General features: G+C 41.3%; 26 non-coding genes across 26 annotated transcripts; all 26 read right to left on the minus strand.

The window, feature by feature from the left end:
- Nucleotides 1-650: 650 nt before the first annotated feature.
- Nucleotides 651-723, minus strand: TRNAR-CCU (transfer RNA arginine (anticodon CCU)). The gene has a single exon. It is a non-coding gene; the product is annotated as a tRNA-Arg (tRNA).
- A 417-nt stretch (nt 724-1140) lies between these two features.
- On the minus strand, nt 1141-1233 carry TRNAI-UAU (transfer RNA isoleucine (anticodon UAU)). The gene is given in 2 exon segments: nt 1141-1176; nt 1196-1233. It is a non-coding gene; the product is annotated as a tRNA-Ile (tRNA).
- A 1082-nt stretch (nt 1234-2315) lies between these two features.
- On the minus strand, nt 2316-2388 carry TRNAR-CCU (transfer RNA arginine (anticodon CCU)). Its single transcript has one exon. It is a non-coding gene; the product is annotated as a tRNA-Arg (tRNA).
- A 417-nt stretch (nt 2389-2805) lies between these two features.
- Nucleotides 2806-2898, minus strand: TRNAI-UAU (transfer RNA isoleucine (anticodon UAU)). The gene is given in 2 exon segments: nt 2806-2841; nt 2861-2898. It is a non-coding gene; the product is annotated as a tRNA-Ile (tRNA).
- A 1082-nt stretch (nt 2899-3980) lies between these two features.
- Nucleotides 3981-4053, minus strand: TRNAR-CCU (transfer RNA arginine (anticodon CCU)). The gene has a single exon. It is a non-coding gene; the product is annotated as a tRNA-Arg (tRNA).
- A 417-nt stretch (nt 4054-4470) lies between these two features.
- Nucleotides 4471-4563, minus strand: TRNAI-UAU (transfer RNA isoleucine (anticodon UAU)). Its single transcript is given in 2 exon segments — nt 4471-4506; nt 4526-4563. It is a non-coding gene; the product is annotated as a tRNA-Ile (tRNA).
- Nucleotides 4564-5645: 1082 nt separating this feature from the next.
- Nucleotides 5646-5718, minus strand: TRNAR-CCU (transfer RNA arginine (anticodon CCU)). Its single transcript has one exon. It is a non-coding gene; the product is annotated as a tRNA-Arg (tRNA).
- A 417-nt stretch (nt 5719-6135) lies between these two features.
- TRNAI-UAU (transfer RNA isoleucine (anticodon UAU)) lies at nt 6136-6228 on the minus strand. Its single transcript is given in 2 exon segments — nt 6136-6171; nt 6191-6228. It is a non-coding gene; the product is annotated as a tRNA-Ile (tRNA).
- Nucleotides 6229-7310: 1082 nt separating this feature from the next.
- TRNAR-CCU (transfer RNA arginine (anticodon CCU)) lies at nt 7311-7383 on the minus strand. Its single transcript has one exon. It is a non-coding gene; the product is annotated as a tRNA-Arg (tRNA).
- Nucleotides 7384-7800: 417 nt separating this feature from the next.
- TRNAI-UAU (transfer RNA isoleucine (anticodon UAU)) lies at nt 7801-7893 on the minus strand. Its single transcript is given in 2 exon segments — nt 7801-7836; nt 7856-7893. It is a non-coding gene; the product is annotated as a tRNA-Ile (tRNA).
- Nucleotides 7894-8975: 1082 nt separating this feature from the next.
- TRNAR-CCU (transfer RNA arginine (anticodon CCU)) lies at nt 8976-9048 on the minus strand. The gene has a single exon. It is a non-coding gene; the product is annotated as a tRNA-Arg (tRNA).
- A 417-nt stretch (nt 9049-9465) lies between these two features.
- On the minus strand, nt 9466-9558 carry TRNAI-UAU (transfer RNA isoleucine (anticodon UAU)). Its single transcript is given in 2 exon segments — nt 9466-9501; nt 9521-9558. It is a non-coding gene; the product is annotated as a tRNA-Ile (tRNA).
- A 1081-nt stretch (nt 9559-10639) lies between these two features.
- TRNAR-CCU (transfer RNA arginine (anticodon CCU)) lies at nt 10640-10712 on the minus strand. The gene has a single exon. It is a non-coding gene; the product is annotated as a tRNA-Arg (tRNA).
- A 417-nt stretch (nt 10713-11129) lies between these two features.
- Nucleotides 11130-11222, minus strand: TRNAI-UAU (transfer RNA isoleucine (anticodon UAU)). Its single transcript is given in 2 exon segments — nt 11130-11165; nt 11185-11222. It is a non-coding gene; the product is annotated as a tRNA-Ile (tRNA).
- Nucleotides 11223-12304: 1082 nt separating this feature from the next.
- Nucleotides 12305-12377, minus strand: TRNAR-CCU (transfer RNA arginine (anticodon CCU)). Its single transcript has one exon. It is a non-coding gene; the product is annotated as a tRNA-Arg (tRNA).
- A 417-nt stretch (nt 12378-12794) lies between these two features.
- Nucleotides 12795-12887, minus strand: TRNAI-UAU (transfer RNA isoleucine (anticodon UAU)). The gene is given in 2 exon segments: nt 12795-12830; nt 12850-12887. It is a non-coding gene; the product is annotated as a tRNA-Ile (tRNA).
- A 1082-nt stretch (nt 12888-13969) lies between these two features.
- On the minus strand, nt 13970-14042 carry TRNAR-CCU (transfer RNA arginine (anticodon CCU)). The gene has a single exon. It is a non-coding gene; the product is annotated as a tRNA-Arg (tRNA).
- A 417-nt stretch (nt 14043-14459) lies between these two features.
- TRNAI-UAU (transfer RNA isoleucine (anticodon UAU)) lies at nt 14460-14552 on the minus strand. Its single transcript is given in 2 exon segments — nt 14460-14495; nt 14515-14552. It is a non-coding gene; the product is annotated as a tRNA-Ile (tRNA).
- A 1081-nt stretch (nt 14553-15633) lies between these two features.
- Nucleotides 15634-15706, minus strand: TRNAR-CCU (transfer RNA arginine (anticodon CCU)). The gene has a single exon. It is a non-coding gene; the product is annotated as a tRNA-Arg (tRNA).
- A 417-nt stretch (nt 15707-16123) lies between these two features.
- Nucleotides 16124-16216, minus strand: TRNAI-UAU (transfer RNA isoleucine (anticodon UAU)). The gene is given in 2 exon segments: nt 16124-16159; nt 16179-16216. It is a non-coding gene; the product is annotated as a tRNA-Ile (tRNA).
- Nucleotides 16217-17298: 1082 nt separating this feature from the next.
- TRNAR-CCU (transfer RNA arginine (anticodon CCU)) lies at nt 17299-17371 on the minus strand. Its single transcript has one exon. It is a non-coding gene; the product is annotated as a tRNA-Arg (tRNA).
- A 417-nt stretch (nt 17372-17788) lies between these two features.
- Nucleotides 17789-17881, minus strand: TRNAI-UAU (transfer RNA isoleucine (anticodon UAU)). Its single transcript is given in 2 exon segments — nt 17789-17824; nt 17844-17881. It is a non-coding gene; the product is annotated as a tRNA-Ile (tRNA).
- Nucleotides 17882-18963: 1082 nt separating this feature from the next.
- Nucleotides 18964-19036, minus strand: TRNAR-CCU (transfer RNA arginine (anticodon CCU)). Its single transcript has one exon. It is a non-coding gene; the product is annotated as a tRNA-Arg (tRNA).
- Nucleotides 19037-19453: 417 nt separating this feature from the next.
- TRNAI-UAU (transfer RNA isoleucine (anticodon UAU)) lies at nt 19454-19546 on the minus strand. Its single transcript is given in 2 exon segments — nt 19454-19489; nt 19509-19546. It is a non-coding gene; the product is annotated as a tRNA-Ile (tRNA).
- A 1082-nt stretch (nt 19547-20628) lies between these two features.
- On the minus strand, nt 20629-20701 carry TRNAR-CCU (transfer RNA arginine (anticodon CCU)). Its single transcript has one exon. It is a non-coding gene; the product is annotated as a tRNA-Arg (tRNA).
- A 417-nt stretch (nt 20702-21118) lies between these two features.
- On the minus strand, nt 21119-21211 carry TRNAI-UAU (transfer RNA isoleucine (anticodon UAU)). Its single transcript is given in 2 exon segments — nt 21119-21154; nt 21174-21211. It is a non-coding gene; the product is annotated as a tRNA-Ile (tRNA).
- Between the last annotated feature and the right edge of the window lie 334 nt (nt 21212-21545).

Below are 21545 nucleotides of genomic sequence, written 5' to 3' on the forward strand. Positions count from 1 at the left end.
GAGCATTTTGATGCTCTATTTTTCAGAAAATCTGCCGATCCACGTCAGATTCTATTTCTGACTGCTTGCGGCAAGAAGACTTCTGAATGTGTCCCAAAGCAGTGGCTATCAGTGTGAATCTCAACAAATGCAACAACACCATGTCATATGAAGCAAAGGAAGCACACCTCTAAGGAGCGATTCTGATTGCTATTCGTATACATGTTGATACATCAGGAAAAACATTTCTGAAACTGGCACAAAAAGGACATAAAATGCCTTCCTGCAAATTAAGCTTACCAACGATACTTGTCAGGGTGGCTTTTTTGCTTGAAGATTTTAGGCCACCGGATTTGCATGCCACAATGGGATGTCTGGAGAATGTCGGAGAAAATGCAAAGCTCTTTCCTAATAAAAGCAGCGTTTCCTTTGTGGGGAGTTGAACATATTGTTTGGCAGAAACATTGCAGGAGATTTGGTTTTGGACAAGAGGACTTGTAGCCATCTTGCAGAAGTTTCCATTCAGTTGATAGCATGCTGCTGAACTAATCTGAGTTCTACTAGGAGAAGGCACGCATATTAATTAAGGCAACAGGAAAGGGAAGTCCTAAAGGTTTTATTCTAAAGCGTTGCTTTAGATGTGACTTGAAAGAGTCAAGCAAGATCTCAAACACCCCAGATGGGACTCGAACCCACAATCCCTGGCTTAGGAGGCCAGTGCCTTATCCATTAGGCCACTGGGGCTTTCGCTAGATGACAGCAAAGACTTTTTTTTTCTTTTAGAAGGCATCCGTTCTCTTACTTTACAAGGTAAGGGTGGAAAAATCTTTGTTTTTATTTTCCCTTGTAAACTTGCTACAGAATTGCAAGCGCTTTGAGCTACAAAGTCAGAAGAATGAGTTTTCTGAAAGAGAAAAGCCATGTCGCAGCTCTCCACACCTCTTTTCATCAAGTAGAAGGCGCACATTTTCTTTATCTGTTCTGGTCCACAATTTAAAGAATGTGGTCAGTGTAACAGAAAGACAGCTCATTCAAGCACCCTTGAGGAAAGAACCTTGAGTTTCTTTGGGCGCTTATTGCCCTGTTGTAAAGTTCTCAGGCCATAGGGTGCAAGTGCAGATTACATTTTCCATGAATAAAGGCAAAAAGCAAGAAACTGCATGCTCCAGGTGAGGCTCGAACTCACAACCTCGGCATTGCTCAACAGATACTGCCATATAAGTACCGCGCGCTGACCGATTGCGCCACTGGAGCACAGAAGCCATCACGGAAATCCATCACCCATGTCTCCTTGGTTTCAAATAGGCCTTCAAGTGATCCGAAACCTAAAATCGTGCTTATCCCAGACAAAAGAGAATATTTTTTCTCTCATAGCAAGAAATGGTAGCATATAAGTACTCCTAGAAAAAAAAAAACACCGCCAAATCCACTTGACTGGAGCTCAAGGACAGTATTTTAAAACTAAAAGTAGAACTTTTTTGAAAGAAAAAATGATATTGCAACTGCTATCGTGACGTGTTAGGGATATATTCATGCATGTTTGAAAAGTTACTAAATATCCACTGTAAAGCAAGAAGTGGCAGGTAATACCAAGTACCTTTGGATCAAGGTCTGTTTGTGGGTAAACCCAGATAAAACACAAGAGTTGTTAATACATTTGAAATGCCACTATCCAGCAACTGTGTTGAGCATTTTGATGCTCTATTTTTCAGAAAATCTGCCGATCCACGTCAGATTCTATTTCTGACTGCTTGCGGCAAGAAGACTTCTGAATGTGTCCCAAAGCAGTGGCTATCAGTGTGAATCTCAACAAATGCAACAACACCATGTCATATGAAGCAAAGGAAGCACACCTCTAAGGAGCGATTCTGATTGCTATTCGTATACATGTTGATACATCAGGAAAAACATTTCTGAAACTGGCCCAAAAAGGACATAAAATGCCTTCCTGCAAATTAAGCTTACCAACGATACTTGTCAGGGTGGCTTTTTTGCTTGAAGATTTTAGGCCACCGGATTTGCATGCCACAATGGGATGTCTGGAGAATGTCGGAGAAAATGCAAAGCTCTTTCCTAATAAAAGCAGCGTTTCCTTTGTGGGGAGTTGAACATATTGTTTGGCAGAAACATTGCAGGAGATTTGGTTTTGGACAAGAGGACTTGTAGCCATCTTGCAGAAGTTTCCATTCAGTTGATAGCATGCTGCTGAACTAATCTGAGTTCTACTAGGAGAAGGCACACATATTAATTAAGGCAACAGGAAAGGGAAGTCCTAAAGGTTTTATTCTAAAGCCTTGCTTTAGATGTGACTTGAAAGAGTCAAGCAAGATCTCAAACACCCCAGATGGGACTCGAACCCACAATCCCTGGCTTAGGAGGCCAGTGCCTTATCCATTAGGCCACTGGGGCTTTCGCTAGATGACAGCAAAGACTTTTTTTTTCTTTTAGAAGGCATCCGTTCTCTTACTTTACAAGGTAAGGGTGGCAAAATCTTTGTTTTTATTTTCCCTTGTAAACTTGCTACAGAATTGCAAGCGGTTTGAGCTACAAAGTCAGAAGAATGAGTTTTCTGAAAGAGAAAAGCCATGTCGCAGCTCTCCACACCTCTTTTCATCAAGTAGAAGGCGCACATTTTCTTTATCTGTTCTGGTCCACAATTTAAAGAATGTGGTCAGTGTAACAGAAAGACAGCTCATTCAAGCACCCTTGAGGAAAGAACCTTGAGTTTCTTTGGGCGCTTATTGCCCTGTTGTAAAGTTCTCAGGCCATAGGGTGCAAGTGCAGATTACATTTTCCATGAATAAAGGCAAAAAGCAAGAAACTGCATGCTCCAGGTGAGGCTCGAACTCACAACCTCGGCATTGCTCAACAGATACTGCCATATAAGTACCGCGCGCTGACCGATTGCGCCACTGGAGCACAGAAGCCATCACGGAAATCCATCACCCATGTCTCCTTGGTTTCAAATAGGCCTTCAAGTGATCCGAAACCTAAAATCGTGCTTATCCCAGACAAAAGAGAATATTTTTTCTCTCATAGCAAGAAATGGTAGCATATAAGTACTCCTAGAAAAAAAAAAACACCGCCAAATCCACTTGACTGGAGCTCAAGGACAGTATTTTAAAACTAAAAGTAGAACTTTTTTGAAAGAAAAAATGATATTGCAACTGCTATCGTGACGTGTTAGGGATATATTCATGCATGTTTGAAAAGTTACTAAATATCCACTGTAAAGCAAGAAGTGGCAGGTAATACCAAGTACCTTTGGATCAAGGTCTGTTTGTGGGTAAACCCAGATAAAACACAAGAGTTGTTAATACATTTGAAATGCCACTATCCAGCAACTGTGTTGAGCATTTTGATGCTCTATTTTTCAGAAAATCTGCCGATCCACGTCAGATTCTATTTCTGACTGCTTGCGGCAAGAAGACTTCTGAATGTGTCCCAAAGCAGTGGCTATCAGTGTGAATCTCAACAAATGCAACAACACCATGTCATATGAAGCAAAGGAAGCACACCTCTAAGGAGCGATTCTGATTGCTATTCGTATACATGTTGATACATCAGGAAAAACATTTCTGAAACTGGCACAAAAAGGACATAAAATGCCTTCCTGCAAATTAAGCTTACCAACGATACTTGTCAGGGTGGCTTTTTTGCTTGAAGATTTTAGGCCACCGGATTTGCATGCCACAATGGGATGTCTGGAGAATGTCGGAGAAAATGCAAAGCTCTTTCCTAATAAAAGCAGCGTTTCCTTTGTGGGGAGTTGAACATATTGTTTGGCAGAAACATTGCAGGAGATTTGGTTTTGGACAAGAGGACTTGTAGCCATCTTGCAGAAGTTTCCATTCAGTTGATAGCATGCTGCTGAACTAATCTGAGTTCTACTAGGAGAAGGCACACATATTAATTAAGGCAACAGGAAAGGGAAGTCCTAAAGGTTTTATTCTAAAGCCTTGCTTTAGATGTGACTTGAAAGAGTCAAGCAAGATCTCAAACACCCCAGATGGGACTCGAACCCACAATCCCTGGCTTAGGAGGCCAGTGCCTTATCCATTAGGCCACTGGGGCTTTCGCTAGATGACAGCAAAGACTTTTTTTTTCTTTTAGAAGGCATCCGTTCTCTTACTTTACAAGGTAAGGGTGGCAAAATCTTTGTTTTTATTTTCCCTTGTAAACTTGCTACAGAATTGCAAGCGGTTTGAGCTACAAAGTCAGAAGAATGAGTTTTCTGAAAGAGAAAAGCCATGTCGCAGCTCTCCACACCTCTTTTCATCAAGTAGAAGGCGCACATTTTCTTTATCTGTTCTGGTCCACAATTTAAAGAATGTGGTCAGTGTAACAGAAAGACAGCTCATTCAAGCACCCTTGAGGAAAGAACCTTGAGTTTCTTTGGGCGCTTATTGCCCTGTTGTAAAGTTGTCAGGCCATAGGGTGCAAGTGCAGATTACATTTTCCATGAATAAAGGCAAAAAGCAAGAAACTGCATGCTCCAGGTGAGGCTCGAACTCACAACCTCGGCATTGCTCAACAGATACTGCCATATAAGTACCGCGCGCTGACCGATTGCGCCACTGGAGCACAGAAGCCATCACGGAAATCCATCACCCATGTCTCCTTGGTTTCAAATAGGCCTTCAAGTGATCCGAAACCTAAAATCGTGCTTATCCCAGACAAAAGAGAATATTTTTTCTCTCATAGCAAGAAATGGTAGCATATAAGTACTCCTAGAAAAAAAAAAACACCGCCAAATCCACTTGACTGGAGCTCAAGGACAGTATTTTAAAAATAAAAGTAGAACTTTTTTGAAAGAAAAAATGATATTGCAACTGCTATCGTGACGTGTTAGGGATATATTCATGCATGTTTGAAAAGTTACTAAATATCCACTGTAAAGCAAGAAGTGGCAGGTAATACCAAGTACCTTTGGATCAAGGTCCGTTTGTGGGTAAACCCAGATAAAACACAAGAGTTGTTAATACATTTGAAATGCCACTATCCAGCAACTGTGTTGAGCATTTTGATGCTCTATTTTTCAGAAAATCTGCCGATCCACGTCAGATTCTATTTCTGACTGCTTGCGGCAAGAAGACTTCTGAATGTGTCCCAAAGCAGTGGCTATCAGTGTGAATCTCAACAAATGCAACAACACCATGTCATATGAAGCAAAGGAAGCACACCTCTAAGGAGCGATTCTGATTGCTATTCGTATACATGTTGATACATCAGGAAAAACATTTCTGAAACTGGCACAAAAAGGACATAAAATGCCTTCCTGCAAATTAAGCTTACCAACGATACTTGTCAGGGTGGCTTTTTTGCTTGAAGATTTTAGGCCACCGGATTTGCATGCCACAATGGGATGTCTGGAGAATGTCGGAGAAAATGCAAAGCTCTTTCCTAATAAAAGCAGCGTTTCCTTTGTGGGGAGTTGAACATATTGTTTGGCAGAAACATTGCAGGAGATTTGGTTTTGGACAAGAGGACTTGTAGCCATCTTGCAGAAGTTTCCATTCAGTTGATAGCATGCTGCTGAACTAATCTGAGTTCTACTAGGAGAAGGCACGCATATTAATTAAGGCAACAGGAAAGGGAAGTCCTAAAGGTTTTATTCTAAAGCCTTGCTTTAGATGTGACTTGAAAGAGTCAAGCAAGATCTCAAACACCCCAGATGGGACTCGAACCCACAATCCCTGGCTTAGGAGGCCAGTGCCTTATCCATTAGGCCACTGGGGCTTTCGCTAGATGACAGCAAAGACTTTTTTTTTCTTTCAGAAGGCATCCGTTCTCTTACTTTACAAGGTAAGGGTGGCAAAATCTTTGTTTTTATTTTCCCTTGTAAACTTGCTACAGAATTGCAAGCGGTTTGAGCTACAAAGTCAGAAGAATGAGTTTTCTGAAAGAGAAAAGCCATGTCGCAGCTCTCCACACCTCTTTTCATCAAGTAGAAGGCGCACATTTTCTTTATCTGTTCTGGTCCACAATTTAAAGAATGTGGTCAGTGTAACAGAAAGACAGCTCATTCAAGCACCCTTGAGGAAAGAACCTTGAGTTTCTTTGGGCGCTTATTGCCCTGTTGTAAAGTTGTCAGGCCATAGGGTGCAAGTGCAGATTACATTTTCCATGAATAAAGGCAAAAAGCAAGAAACTGCATGCTCCAGGTGAGGCTCGAACTCACAACCTCGGCATTGCTCAACAGATACTGCCATATAAGTACCGCGCGCTGACCGATTGCGCCACTGGAGCACAGAAGCCATCACGGAAATCCATCACCCATGTCTCCTTGGTTTCAAATAGGCCTTCAAGTGATCCGAAACCTAAAATCGTGCTTATCCCAGACAAAAGAGAATATTTTTTCTCTCATAGCAAGAAATGGTAGCATATAAGTACTCCTAGAAAAAAAAAAACACCGCCAAATCCACTTGACTGGAGCTCAAGGACAGTATTTTAAAAATAAAAGTAGAACTTTTTTGAAAGAAAAAATGATATTGCAACTGCTATCGTGACGTGTTAGGGATATATTCATGCATGTTTGAAAAGTTACTAAATATCCACTGTAAAGCAAGAAGTGGCAGGTAATACCAAGTACCTTTGGATCAAGGTCCGTTTGTGGGTAAACCCAGATAAAACACAAGAGTTGTTAATACATTTGAAATGCCACTATCCAGCAACTGTGTTGAGCATTTTGATGCTCTATTTTTCAGAAAATCTGCCGATCCACGTCAGATTCTATTTCTGACTGCTTGCGGCAAGAAGACTTCTGAATGTGTCCCAAAGCAGTGGCTATCAGTGTGAATCTCAACAAATGCAACAACACCATGTCATATGAAGCAAAGGAAGCACACCTCTAAGGAGCGATTCTGATTGCTATTCGTATACATGTTGATACATCAGGAAAAACATTTCTGAAACTGGCACAAAAAGGACATAAAATGCCTTCCTGCAAATTAAGCTTACCAACGATACTTGTCAGGGTGGCTTTTTTGCTTGAAGATTTTAGGCCACCGGATTTGCATGCCACAATGGGATGTCTGGAGAATGTCGGAGAAAATGCAAAGCTCTTTCCTAATAAAAGCAGCGTTTCCTTTGTGGGGAGTTGAACATATTGTTTGGCAGAAACATTGCAGGAGATTTGGTTTTGGACAAGAGGACTTGTAGCCATCTTGCAGAAGTTTCCATTCAGTTGATAGCATGCTGCTGAACTAATCTGAGTTCTACTAGGAGAAGGCACGCATATTAATTAAGGCAACAGGAAAGGGAAGTCCTAAAGGTTTTATTCTAAAGCCTTGCTTTAGATGTGACTTGAAAGAGTCAAGCAAGATCTCAAACACCCCAGATGGGACTCGAACCCACAATCCCTGGCTTAGGAGGCCAGTGCCTTATCCATTAGGCCACTGGGGCTTTCGCTAGATGACAGCAAAGACTTTTTTTTTCTTTTAGAAGGCATCCGTTCTCTTACTTTACAAGGTAAGGGTGGCAAAATCTTTGTTTTTATTTTCCCTTGTAAACTTGCTACAGAATTGCAAGCGGTTTGAGCTACAAAGTCAGAAGAATGAGTTTTCTGAAAGAGAAAAGCCATGTCGCAGCTCTCCACACCTCTTTTCATCAAGTAGAAGGCGCACATTTTCTTTATCTGTTCTGGTCCACAATTTAAAGAATGTGGTCAGTGTAACAGAAAGACAGCTCATTCAAGCACCCTTGAGGAAAGAACCTTGAGTTTCTTTGGGCGCTTATTGCCCTGTTGTAAAGTTGTCAGGCCATAGGGTGCAAGTGCAGATTACATTTTCCATGAATAAAGGCAAAAAGCAAGAAACTGCATGCTCCAGGTGAGGCTCGAACTCACAACCTCGGCATTGCTCAACAGATACTGCCATATAAGTACCGCGCGCTGACCGATTGCGCCACTGGAGCACAGAAGCCATCACGGAAATCCATCACCCATGTCTCCTTGGTTTCAAATAGGCCTTCAAGTGATCCGAAACCTAAAATCGTGCTTATCCCAGACAAAAGAGAATATTTTTTCTCTCATAGCAAGAAATGGTAGCATATAAGTACTCCTAGAAAAAAAAAAACACCGCCAAATCCACTTGACTGGAGCTCAAGGACAGTATTTTAAAAATAAAAGTAGAACTTTTTTGAAAGAAAAAATGATATTGCAACTGCTATCGTGACGTGTTAGGGATATATTCATGCATGTTTGAAAAGTTACTAAATATCCACTGTAAAGCAAGAAGTGGCAGGTAATACCAAGTACCTTTGGATCAAGGTCCGTTTGTGGGTAAACCCAGATAAAACACAAGAGTTGTTAATACATTTGAAATGCCACTATCCAGCAACTGTGTTGAGCATTTTGATGCTCTATTTTTCAGAAAATCTGCCGATCCACGTCAGATTCTATTTCTGACTGCTTGCGGCAAGAAGACTTCTGAATGTGTCCCAAAGCAGTGGCTATCAGTGTGAATCTCAACAAATGCAACAACACCATGTCATATGAAGCAAAGGAAGCACACCTCTAAGGAGCGATTCTGATTGCTATTCGTATACATGTTGATACATCAGGAAAAACATTTCTGAAACTGGCACAAAAAGGACATAAAATGCCTTCCTGCAAATTAAGCTTACCAACGATACTTGTCAGGGTGGCTTTTTTGCTTGAAGATTTTAGGCCACCGGATTTGCATGCCACAATGGGATGTCTGGAGAATGTCGGAGAAAATGCAAAGCTCTTTCCTAATAAAAGCAGCGTTTCCTTTGTGGGGAGTTGAACATATTGTTTGGCAGAAACATTGCAGGAGATTTGGTTTTGGACAAGAGGACTTGTAGCCATCTTGCAGAAGTTTCCATTCAGTTGAAAGCATGCTGCTGAACTAATCTGAGTTCTACTAGGAGAAGGCACGCATATTAATTAAGGCAACAGGAAAGGGAAGTCCTAAAGGTTTTATTCTAAAGCCTTGCTTTAGATGTGACTTGAAAGAGTCAAGCAAGATCTCAAACACCCCAGATGGGACTCGAACCCACAATCCCTGGCTTAGGAGGCCAGTGCCTTATCTATTAGGCCACTGGGGCTTTCGCTAGATGACAACAAAGACTTTTTTTTTCTTTTAGAAGGCATCCGTTCTCTTACTTTACAAGGTAAGGGTGGCAAAATCTTTGTTTTTATTTTCCCTTGTAAACTTGCTACAGAATTGCAAGCGCTTTGAGCTACAAAGTCAGAAGAATGAGTTTTCTGAAAGAGAAAAGCCATGTCGCAGCTCTCCACACCTCTTTTCATCAAGTAGAAGGCGCACATTTTCTTTATCTGTTCTGGTCCACAATTTAAAGAATGTGGTCAGTGTAACAGAAAGACAGCTCATTCAAGCACCCTTGAGGAAAGAACCTTGAGTTTCTTTGGGCGCTTATTGCCCTGTTGTAAAGTTGTCAGGCCATAGGGTGCAAGTGCAGATTACATTTTCCATGAATAAAGGCAAAAAGCAAGAAACTGCATGCTCCAGGTGAGGCTCGAACTCACAACCTCGGCATTGCTCAACAGATACTGCCATATAAGTACCGCGCGCTGACCGATTGCGCCACTGGAGCACAGAAGCCATCACGGAAATCCATCACCCATGTCTCCTTGGTTTCAAATAGGCCTTCAAGTGATCCGAAACCTAAAATCGTGCTTATCCCAGACAAAAGAGAATATTTTTTCTCTCATAGCAAGAAATGGTAGCATATAAGTACTCCTAGAAAAAAAAAACACCGCCAAATCCACTTGACTGGAGCTCAAGGACAGTATTTTAAAAATAAAAGTAGAACTTTTTTGAAAGAAAAAATGATATTGCAAATGCTATCGTGACGTGTTAGGGATATATTCATGCATGTTTGAAAAGTTACTAAATATCCACTGTAAAGCAAGAAGTGGCAGGTAATACCAAGTACCTTTGGATCAAGGTCTGTTTGTGGGTAAACCCAGATAAAACACAAGAGTTGTTAATACATTTGAAATGCCACTATCCAGCAACTGTGTTGAGCATTTTGATGCTCTATTTTTCAGAAAATCTGCCGATCCACGTCAGATTCTATTTCTGACTGCTTGCGGCAAGAAGACTTCTGAATGTGTCCCAAAGCAGTGGCTATCAGTGTGAATCTCAACAAATGCAACAACACCATGTCATATGAAGCAAAGGAAGCACACCTCTAAGGAGCGATTCTGATTGCTATTCGTATACATGTTGATACATCAGGAAAAACATTTCTGAAACTGGCACAAAAAGGACATAAAATGCCTTCCTGCAAATTAAGCTTACCAACGATACTTGTCAGGGTGGCTTTTTTGCTTGAAGATTTTAGGCCACCGGATTTGCATGCCACAATGGGATGTCTGGAGAATGTCGGAGAAAATGCAAAGCTCTTTCCTAATAAAAGCAGCGTTTCCTTTGTGGGGAGTTGAACATATTGTTTGGCAGAAACATTGCAGGAGATTTGGTTTTGGACAAGAGGACTTGTAGCCATCTTGCAGAAGTTTCCATTCAGTTGATAGCATGCTGCTGAACTAATCTGAGTTCTACTAGGAGAAGGCACGCATATTAATTAAGGCAACAGGAAAGGGAACTCCTAAAGGTTTTATTCTAAAGCCTTGCTTTAGATGTGACTTGAAAGAGTCAAGCAAGATCTCAAACACCCCAGATGGGACTCGAACCCACAATCCCTGGCTTAGGAGGCCAGTGCCTTATCCATTAGGCCACTGGGGCTTTCGCTAGATTACAGCAAAGACTTTTTTTTTCTTTTAGAAGGCATCCGTTCTCTTACTTTACAAGGTAAGGGTGGCAAAATCTTTGTTTTTATTTTCCCTTGTAAACTTGCTACAGAATTGCAAGCGGTTTGAGCTACAAAGTCAGAAGAATGAGTTTTCTGAAAGAGAAAAGCCATGTCGCAGCTCTCCACACCTCTTTTCATCAAGTAGAAGGCGCACATTTTCTTTATCTGTTCTGGTCCACAATTTAAAGAATGTGGTCAGTGTAACAGAAAGACAGCTCATTCAAGCACCCTTGAGGAAAGAACCTTGAGTTTCTTTGGGCGCTTATTGCCCTGTTGTAAAGTTGTCAGGCCATAGGGTGCAAGTGCAGATTACATTTTCCATGAATAAAGGCAAAAAGCAAGAAACTGCATGCTCCAGGTGAGGCTCGAACTCACAACCTCGGCATTGCTCAACAGATACTGCCATATAAGTACCGCGCGCTGACCGATTGCGCCACTGGAGCACAGAAGCCATCACGGAAATCCATCACCCATGTCTCCTTGGTTTCAAATAGGCCTTCAAGTGATCCGAAACCTAAAATCGTGCTTATCCCAGACAAAAGAGAATATTTTTTCTCTCATAGCAAGAAATGGTAGCATATAAGTACTCCTAGAAAAAAAAAAACACCGCCAAATCCACTTGACTGGAGCTCAAGGACAGTATTTTAAAACTAAAAGTAGAACTTTTTTGAAAGAAAAAATGATATTGCAACTGCTATCGTGACGTGTTAGGGATATATTCATGCATGTTTGAAAAGTTACTAAATATCCACTGTAAAGCAAGAAGTGGCAGGTAATACCAAGTACCTTTGGATCAAGGTCTGTTTGTGGGTAAACCCAGATAAAACACAAGAGTTGTTAATACATTTGAAATGCCACTATCCAGCAACTGTGTTGAGCATTTTGATGCTCTATTTTTCAGAAAATCTGCCGATCCACGTCAGATTCTATTTCTGACTGCTTGCGGCAAGAAGACTTCTGAATGTGTCCCAAAGCAGTGGCTATCAGTGTGAATCTCAACAAATGCAACAACACCATGTCATATGAAGCAAAGGAAGCACACCTCTAAGGAGCGATTCTGATTGCTATTCGTATACATGTTGATACATCAGGAAAAACATTTCTGAAACTGGCACAAAAAGGACATAAAATGCCTTCCTGCAAATTAAGCTTACCAACGATACTTGTCAGGGTGGCTTTTTTGCTTGAAGATTTTAGGCCACCAGATTTGCATGCCACAATGGGATGTCTGGAGAATGTCGGAGAAAATGCAAAGCTCTTTCCTAATAAAAGCAGCGTTTCCTTTGTGGGGAGTTGAACATATTGTTTGGCAGAAACATTGCAGGAGATTTGGTTTTGGACAAGAGGACTTGTAGCCATCTTGCAGAAGTTTCCATTCAGTTGATAGCATGCTGCTGAACTAATCTGAGTTCTACTAGGAGAAGGCACGCATATTAATTAAGGCAACAGGAAAGGGAAGTCCTAAAGGTTTTATTCTAAAGCCTTGCTTTAGATGTGACTTGAAAGAGTCAAGCAAGATCTCAAACACCCCAGATGGGACTCGAACCCACAATCCCTGGCTTAGGAGGCCAGTGCCTTATCCATTAGGCCACTGGGGCTTTCGCTAGATGACAGCAAAGACTTTTTTTTTCTTTTAGAAGGCATCCGTTCTCTTACTTTACAAGGTAAGGGTGGCAAAATCTTTGTTTTTATTTTCCCTTGTAAACTTGCTACAGAATTGCAAGCGGTTTGAGCTACAAAGTCAGAAGAATGAGTTTTCTGAAAGAGAAAAGCCATGTCGCAGCTCTCCACACCTCTTTTCATCAAGTAGAAGGCGCACATTTTCTTTATCTGTTCTGGTCCACAATTTAAAGAATGTGGTCAGTGTAACAGAAAGACAGCTCATTCAAGCACCCTTGAGGAAAGAACCTTGAGTTTCTTTGGGCGCTTATTGCCCTGTTGTAAAGTTGTCAGGCCATAGGGTGCAAGTGCAGATTACATTTTCCATGAATAAAGGCAAAAAGCAAGAAACTGCATGCTCCAGGTGAGGCTCGAACTCACAACCTCGGCATTGCTCAACAGATACTGCCATATAAGTACCGCGCGCTGACCGATTGCGCCACTGGAGCACAGAAGCCATCACGGAAATCCATCACCCATGTCTCCTTGGTTTCAAATAGGCCTTCAAGTGATCCGAAACCTAAAATCGTGCTTATCCCAGACAAAAGAGAATATTTTTTCTCTCATAGCAAGAAATGGTAGCATATAAGTACTCCTAGAAAAAAAAAAACACCGCCAAATCCACTTGACTGGAGCTCAAGGACAGTATTTTAAAAATAAAAGTAGAACTTTTTTGAAAGAAAAAATGATATTGCAACTGCTATCGTGACGTGTTAGGGATATATTCATGCATGTTTGAAAAGTTACTAAATATCCACTGTAAAGCAAGAAGTGGCAGGTAATACCAAGTACCTTTGGATCAAGGTCTGTTTGTGGGTAAACCCAGATAAAACACAAGAGTTGTTAATACATTTGAAATGCCACTATCCAGCAACTGTGTTGAGCATTTTGATGCTCTATTTTTCAGAAAATCTGCCGATCCACGTCAGATTCTATTTCTGACTGCTTGCGGCAAGAAGACTTCTGAATGTGTCCCAAAGCAGTGGCTATCAGTGTGAATCTCAACAAATGCAACAACACCATGTCATATGAAGCAAAGGAAGCACACCTCTAAGGAGCGATTCTGATTGCTATTCGTATACATGTTGATACATCAGGAAAAACATTTCTGAAACTGGCACAAAAAGGACATAAAATGCCTTCCTGCAAATTAAGCTTACCAACGATACTTGTCAGGGTGGCTTTTTTGCTTGAAGATTTTAGGCCACCGGATTTGCATGCCACAATGGGATGTCTGGAGAATGTCGGAGAAAATGCAAAGCTCTTTCCTAATAAAAGCAGCGTTTCCTTTGTGGGGAGTTGAACATATTGTTTGGCAGAAACATTGCAGGAGATTTGGTTTTGGACAAGAGGACTTGTAGCCATCTTGCAGAAGTTTCCATTCAGTTGATAGCATGCTGCTGAACTAATCTGAGTTCTACTAGGAGAAGGCACGCATATTAATTAAGGCAACAGGAAAGGGAAGTCCTAAAGGTTTTATTCTAAAGCCTTGCTTTAGATGTGACTTGAAAGAGTCAAGCAAGATCTCAAACACCCCAGATGGGACTCGAACCCACAATCCCTGGCTTAGGAGGCCAGTGCCTTATCCATTAGGCCACTGGGGCTTTCGCTAGATGACAGCAAAGACTTTTTTTTTCTTTCAGAAGGCATCCGTTCTCTTACTTTACAAGGTAAGGGTGGCAAAATCTTTGTTTTTATTTTCCCTTGTAAACTTGCTACAGAATTGCAAGCGGTTTGAGCTACAAAGTCAGAAGAATGAGTTTTCTGAAAGAGAAAAGCCATGTCGCAGCTCTCCACACCTCTTTTCATCAAGTAGAAGGCGCACATTTTCTTTATCTGTTCTGGTCCACAATTTAAAGAATGTGGTCAGTGTAACAGAAAGACAGCTCATTCAAGCACCCTTGAGGAAAGAACCTTGAGTTTCTTTGGGCGCTTATTGCCCTGTTGTAAAGTTGTCAGGCCATAGGGTGCAAGTGCAGATTACATTTTCCATGAATAAAGGCAAAAAGCAAGAAACTGCATGCTCCAGGTGAGGCTCGAACTCACAACCTCGGCATTGCTCAACAGATACTGCCATATAAGTACCGCGCGCTGACCGATTGCGCCACTGGAGCACAGAAGCCATCACGGAAATCCATCACCCATGTCTCCTTGGTTTCAAATAGGCCTTCAAGTGATCCGAAACCTAAAATCGTGCTTATCCCAGACAAAAGAGAATATTTTTTCTCTCATAGAAAGAAATGGTAGCATATAAGTACTCCTAGAAAAAAAAAACACCGCCAAATCCACTTGACTGGAGCTCAAGGACAGTATTTTAAAAATAAAAGTAGAACTTTTTTGAAAGAAAAAATGATATTGCAACTGCTATCGTGACGTGTTAGGGATATATTCATGCATGTTTGAAAAGTTACTAAATATCCACTGTAAAGCAAGAAGTGGCAGGTAATACCAAGTACCTTTGGATCAAGGTCCGTTTGTGGGTAAACCCAGATAAAACACAAGAGTTGTTAATACATTTGAAATGCCACTATCCAGCAACTGTGTTGAGCATTTTGATGCTCTATTTTTCAGAAAATCTGCCGATCCACGTCAGATTCTATTTCTGACTGCTTGCGGCAAGAAGACTTCTGAATGTGTCCCAAAGCAGTGGCTATCAGTGTGAATCTCAACAAATGCAACAACACCATGTCATATGAAGCAAAGGAAGCACACCTCTAAGGAGCGATTCTGATTGCTATTCGTATACATGTTGATACATCAGGAAAAACATTTCTGAAACTGGCACAAAAAGGACATAAAATGCCTTCCTGCAAATTAAGCTTACCAACGATACTTGTCAGGGTGGGTTTTTTGCTTGAAGATTTTAGGCCACCGGATTTGCATGCCACAATGGGATGTCTGGAGAATGTCGGAGAAAATGCAAAGCTCTTTCCTAATAAAAGCAGCGTTTCCTTTGTGGGGAGTTGAACATATTGTTTGGCAGAAACATTGCAGGAGATTTGGTTTTGGACAAGAGGACTTGTAGCCATCTTGCAGAAGTTTCCATTCAGTTGATAGCATGCTGCTGAACTAATCTGAGTTCTACTAGGAGAAGGCACGCATATTAATTAAGGCAACAGGAAAGGGAAGTCCTAAAGGTTTTATTCTAAAGCCTTGATTTAGATGTGACGTGAAAGAGTCAAGCAAGATCTCAAACACCCCAGATGGGACTCGAACCCACAATCCCTGGCTTAGGAGGCCAGTGCCTTATCCATTAGGCCACTGGGGCTTTCGCTAGATGACAGCAAAGACTTTTTTTTTCTTTTAGAAGGCATCCGTTCTCTTACTTTACAAGGTAAGGGTGGCAAAATCTTTGTTTTTATTTTCCCTTGTAAACTTGCTACAGAATTGCAAGCGGTTTGAGCTACAAAGTCAGAAGAATGAGTTTTCTGAAAGAGAAAAGCCATGTCGCAGCTCTCCACACCTCTTTTCATCAAGTAGAAGGCGCACATTTTCTTTATCTGTTCTGGTCCACAATTTAAAGAATGTGGTCAGTGTAACAGAAAGACAGCTCATTCAAGCACCCTTGAGGAAAGAACCTTGAGTTTCTTTGGGCGCTTATTGCCCTGTTGTAAAGTTGTCAGGCCATAGGGTGCAAGTGCAGATTACATTTTCCATGAATAAAGGCAAAAAGCAAGAAACTGCATGCTCCAGGTGAGGCTCGAACTCACAACCTCGGCATTGCTCAACAGATACTGCCATATAAGTACCGCGCGCTGACCGATTGCGCCACTGGAGCACAGAAGCCATCACGGAAATCCATCACCCATGTCTCCTTGGTTTCAAATAGGCCTTCAAGTGATCCGAAACCTAAAATCGTGCTTATCCCAGACAAAAGAGAATATTTTTTCTCTCATAGCAAGAAATGGTAGCATATAAGTACTCCTAGAAAAAAAAAAACACCGCCAAATCCACTTGACTGGAGCTCAAGGACAGTATTTTAAAACTAAAAGTAGAACTTTTTTGAAAGAAAAAATGATATTGCAACTGCTATCGTGACGTGTTAGGGATATATTCATGCATGTTTGAAAAGTTACTAAATATCCACTGTAAAGCAAGAAGTGGCAGGTAATACCAAGTACCTTTGGATCAAGGTCTGTTTGTGGGTAAACCCAGATAAAACACAAGAGTTGTTAATACATTTGAAATGCCACTATCCAGCAACTGTGTTGAGCATTTTGATGCTCTATTTTTCAGAAAATCTGCCGATCCACGTCAGATTCTATTTCTGACTGCTTGCGGCAAGAAGACTTCTGAATGTGTCCCAAAGCAGTGGCTATCAGTGTGAATCTCAACAAATGCAACAACACCATGTCATATGAAGCAAAGGAAGCACACCTCTAAGGAGCGATTCTGATTGCTATTCGTATACATGTTGATACATCAGGAAAAACATTTCTGAAACTGGCACAAAAAGGACATAAAATGCCTTCCTGCAAATTAAGCTTACCAACGATACTTGTCAGGGTGGCTTTTTTGCTTGAAGATTTTAGGCCACCAGATTTGCATGCCACAATGGGATGTCTGGAGAATGTCGGAGAAAATGCAAAGCTCTTTCCTAATAAAAGCAGCGTTTCCTTTGTGGGGAGTTGAACATATTGTTTGGCAGAAACATTGCAGGAGATTTGGTTTTGGACAAGAGGACTTGTAGCCATCTTGCAGAAGTTTCCATTCAGTTGATAGCATGCTGCTGAACTAATCTGAGTTCTACTAGGAGAAGGCACGCATATTAATTAAGGCAACAGGAAAGGGAAGTCCTAAAGGTTTTATTCTAAAGCCTTGCTTTAGATGTGACTTGAAAGAGTCAAGCAAGATCTCAAACACCCCAGATGGGACTCGAACCCACAATCCCTGGCTTAGGAGGCCAGTGCCTTATCCATTAGGCCACTGGGGCTTTCGCTAGATGACAGCAAAGACTTTTTTTTTCTTTTAGAAGGCATCCGTTCTCTTACTTTACAAGGTAAGGGTGGCAAAATCTTTGTTTTTATTTTCCCTTGTAAACTTGCTACAGAATTGCAAGCGGTTTGAGCTACAAAGTCAGAAGAATGAGTTTTCTGAAAGAGAAAAGCCATGTCGCAGCTCTCCACACCTCTTTTCATCAAGTAGAAGGCGCACATTTTCTTTATCTGTTCTGGTCCACAATTTAAAGAATGTGGTCAGTGTAACAGAAAGACAGCTCATTCAAGCACCCTTGAGGAAAGAACCTTGAGTTTCTTTGGGCGCTTATTGCCCTGTTGTAAAGTTGTCAGGCCATAGGGTGCAAGTGCAGATTACATTTTCCATGAATAAAGGCAAAAAGCAAGAAACTGCATGCTCCAGGTGAGGCTCGAACTCACAACCTCGGCATTGCTCAACAGATACTGCCATATAAGTACCGCGCGCTGACCGATTGCGCCACTGGAGCACAGAAGCCATCACGGAAATCCATCACCCATGTCTCCTTGGTTTCAAATAGGCCTTCAAGTGATCCGAAACCTAAAATCGTGCTTATCCCAGACAAAAGAGAATATTTTTTCTCTCATAGCAAGAAATGGTAGCATATAAGTACTCCTAGAAAAAAAAAAACACCGCCAAATCCACTTGACTGGAGCTCAAGGACAGTATTTTAAAAATAAAAGTAGAACTTTTTTGAAAGAAAAAATGATATTGCAACTGCTATCGTGACGTGTTAGGGATATATTCATGCATGTTTGAAAAGTTACTAAATATCCACTGTAAAGCAAGAAGTGGCAGGTAATACCAAGTACCTTTGGATCAAGGTCTGTTTGTGGGTAAACCCAGATAAAACACAAGAGTTGTTAATACATTTGAAATGCCACTATCCAGCAACTGTGTTGAGCATTTTGATGCTCTATTTTTCAGAAAATCTGCCGATCCACGTCAGATTCTATTTCTGACTGCTTGCGGCAAGAAGACTTCTGAATGTGTCCCAAAGCAGTGGCTATCAGTGTGAATCTCAACAAATGCAACAACACCATGTCATATGAAGCAAAGGAAGCACACCTCTAAGGAGCGATTCTGATTGCTATTCGTATACATGTTGATACATCAGGAAAAACATTTCTGAAACTGGCACAAAAAGGACATAAAATGCCTTCCTGCAAATTAAGCTTACCAACGATACTTGTCAGGGTGGCTTTTTTGCTTGAAGATTTTAGGCCACCGGATTTGCATGCCACAATGGGATGTCTGGAGAATGTCGGAGAAAATGCAAAGCTCTTTCCTAATAAAAGCAGCGTTTCCTTTGTGGGGAGTTGAACATATTGTTTGGCAGAAACATTGCAGGAGATTTGGTTTTGGACAAGAGGACTTGTAGCCATCTTGCAGAAGTTTCCATTCAGTTGATAGCATGCTGCTGAACTAATCTGAGTTCTACTAGGAGAAGGCACGCATATTAATTAAGGCAACAGGAAAGGGAAGTCCTAAAGGTTTTATTCTAAAGCCTTGCTTTAGATGTGACTTGAAAGAGTCAAGCAAGATCTCAAACACCCCAGATGGGACTCGAACCCACAATCCCTGGCTTAGGAGGCCAGTGCCTTATCCATTAGGCCACTGGGGCTTTCGCTAGATGACAGCAAAGACTTTTTTTTTCTTTTAGAAGGCATCCGTTCTCTTACTTTACAAGGTAAGGGTGGCAAAATCTTTGTTTTTATTTTCCCTTGTAAACTTGCTACAGAATTGCAAGCGCTTTGAGCTACAAAGTCAGAAGAATGAGTTTTCTGAAAGAGAAAAGCCATGTCGCAGCTCTCCACACCTCTTTTCATCAAGTAGAAGGCGCACATTTTCTTTATCTGTTCTGGTCCACAATTTAAAGAATGTGGTCAGTGTAACAGAAAGACAGCTCATTCAAGCACCCTTGAGGAAAGAACCTTGAGTTTCTTTGGGCGCTTATTGCCCTGTTGTAAAGTTGTCAGGCCATAGGGTGCAAGTGCAGATTACATTTTCCATGAATAAAGGCAAAAAGCAAGAAACTGCATGCTCCAGGTGAGGCTCGAACTCACAACCTCGGCATTGCTCAACAGATACTGCCATATAAGTACCGCGCGCTGACCGATTGCGCCACTGGAGCACAGAAGCCATCACGGAAATCCATCACCCATGTCTCCTTGGTTTCAAATAGGCCTTCAAGTGATCCGAAACCTAAAATCGTGCTTATCCCAGACAAAAGAGAATATTTTTTCTCTCATAGCAAGAAATGGTAGCATATAAGTACTCCTAGAAAAAAAAAAACACCGCCAAATCCACTTGACTGGAGCTCAAGGACAGTATTTTAAAACTAAAAGTAGAACTTTTTTGAAAGAAAAAATGATATTGCAACTGCTATCGTGACGTGTTAGGGATATATTCATGCATGTTTGAAAAGTTACTAAATATCCACTGTAAAGCAAGAAGTGGCAGGTAATACCAAGTACCTTTGGATCAAGGTCTGTTTGTGGGTAAACCCAGATAAAACACAAGAGTTGTTAATACATTTGAAATGCCACTATCCAGCAACTGTGTTGAGCATTTTGATGCTCTATTTTTCAGAAAATCTGCCGATCCACGTCAGATTCTATTTCTGACTGCTTGCGGCAAGAAGACTTCTGAATGTGTCCCAAAGCAGTGGCTATCAGTGTGAATCTCAACAAATGCAACAACACCATGTCATATGAAGCAAAGGAAGCACACCTCTAAGGAGCGATTCTGATTGCTATTCGTATACATGTTGATACATCAGGAAAAACATTTCTGAAACTGGCACAAAAAGGACATAAAATGCCTTCCTGCAAATTAAGCTTACCAACGATACTTGTCAGGGTGGCTTTTTTGCTTGAAGATTTTAGGCCACCGGATTTGCATGCCACAATGGGATGTCTGGAGAATGTCGGAGAAAATGCAAAGCTCTTTCCTAATAAAAGCAGCGTTTCCTTTGTGGGGAGTTGAACATATTGTTTGGCAGAAACATTGCAGGAGATTTGGTTTTGGACAAGAGGACTTGTAGCCATCTTGCAGAAGTTTCCATTCAGTTGATAGCATGCTGCTGAACTAATCTGAGTTCTACTAGGAGAAGGCACGCATATTAATTAAGGCAACAGGAAAGGGAAGTCCTAAAGGTTTTATTCTAAAGCCTTGCTTTAGATGTGACTTGAAAGAGTCAAGCAAGATCTCAAACACCCCAGATGGGACTCGAACCCACAATCCCTGGCTTAGGAGGCCAGTGCCTTATCCATTAGGCCACTGGGGCTTTCGCTAGATGACAGCAAAGACTTTTTTTTTCTTTTAGAAGGCATCCGTTCTCTTACTTTACAAGGTAAGGGTGGCAAAATCTTTGTTTTTATTTTCCCTTGTAAACTTGCTACAGAATTGCAAGCGGTTTGAGCTACAAAGTCAGAAGAATGAGTTTTCTGAAAGAGAAAAGCCATGTCGCAGCTCTCCACACCTCTTTTCATCAAGTAGAAGGCGCACATTTTCTTTATCTGTTCTGGTCCACAATTTAAAGAATGTGGTCAGTGTAACAGAAAGACAGCTCATTCAAGCACCCTTGAGGAAAGAACCTTGAGTTTCTTTGGGCGCTTATTGCCCTGTTGTAAAGTTGTCAGGCCATAGGGTGCAAGTGCAGATTACATTTTCCATGAATAAAGGCAAAAAGCAAGAAACTGCATGCTCCAGGTGAGGCTCGAACTCACAACCTCGGCATTGCTCAACAGATACTGCCATATAAGTACCGCGCGCTGACCGATTGCGCCACTGGAGCACAGAAGCCATCACGGAAATCCATCACCCATGTCTCCTTGGTTTCAAATAGGCCTTCAAGTGATCCGAAACCTAAAATCGTGCTTATCCCAGACAAAAGAGAATATTTTTTCTCTCATAGCAAGAAATGGTAGCATATAAGTACTCCTAGAAAAAAAAAAACACCGCCAAATCCACTTGACTGGAGCTCAAGGACAGTATTTTAAAAATAAAAGTAGAACTTTTTTGAAAGAAAAAATGATATTGCAACTGCTATCGTGACGTGTTAGGGATATATTCATGCATGTTTGAAAAGTTACTAAATATCCACTGTAAAGCAAGAAGTGGCAGGTAAT

This window comes from Lithobates pipiens, unplaced genomic scaffold (genome assembly GCF_037356315.1).
Source record: "Lithobates pipiens isolate NorthernLeopardFrog02 unplaced genomic scaffold, aLitPip1_a1.2 Scaffold_8, whole genome shotgun sequence".
Taxonomy (NCBI): domain Eukaryota; kingdom Metazoa; phylum Chordata; class Amphibia; order Anura; family Ranidae; genus Lithobates; species Lithobates pipiens.